This window comes from Galeopterus variegatus, unplaced genomic scaffold (genome assembly GCF_000696425.1).
Source record: "Galeopterus variegatus unplaced genomic scaffold, G_variegatus-3.0.2 Scaffold23414, whole genome shotgun sequence".
Classification (NCBI taxonomy): domain Eukaryota; kingdom Metazoa; phylum Chordata; class Mammalia; order Dermoptera; family Cynocephalidae; genus Galeopterus; species Galeopterus variegatus.
Window position 1 is genome coordinate 3,638 of NW_007749525.1, and position 419 is coordinate 4,056.

Here is a 419-nt window from a genome sequence, read left to right on the forward strand (position 1 = left end):
GATGGGTCAGCCCTAAAGATGCCTTTTCTTGGTTCTGCCACTTCAGAAATTCTTTGATGCCTTAATTAGGTGGATGGCATGATAAAGCTGAAACCTCTTCAGCTACTTCCAGAAGGCCATGAAGCTGTGGGAGACACATGGAGTGTGCTGTTGGTGCAGGAGCTGGAGCCTGAGCAGGTAATGGAACAGCATCTGCAGAAGCACAGCCTGGAGAACCAGGTGCAGCCCCCACGACCTGGGGGAACCCACAGGGAATGAGGGATGGGCCATACTCAGACTGTCAGCTGCCCTGAGGACTCAGCATGGTGGCCTGTGAAATCAGGATTTAGATGCAAAAATGACAGAGGAGAGAGAGCTCTTATTTATATTTTATGCAAGAAACAAACAAAATAACTAAAATCAGATTTTACACCCAAATG

The 419-nt window shown here is 47.7% G+C and overlaps 1 pseudogene; it reads left to right on the forward strand.

Annotated features, from left to right (window-relative positions):
* Window positions 1-69: 69 nt before the first annotated feature.
* Window positions 70-419, forward strand: part of LOC103583480 — a 4,155-nt pseudogene continuing 3,805 nt past the window's right edge.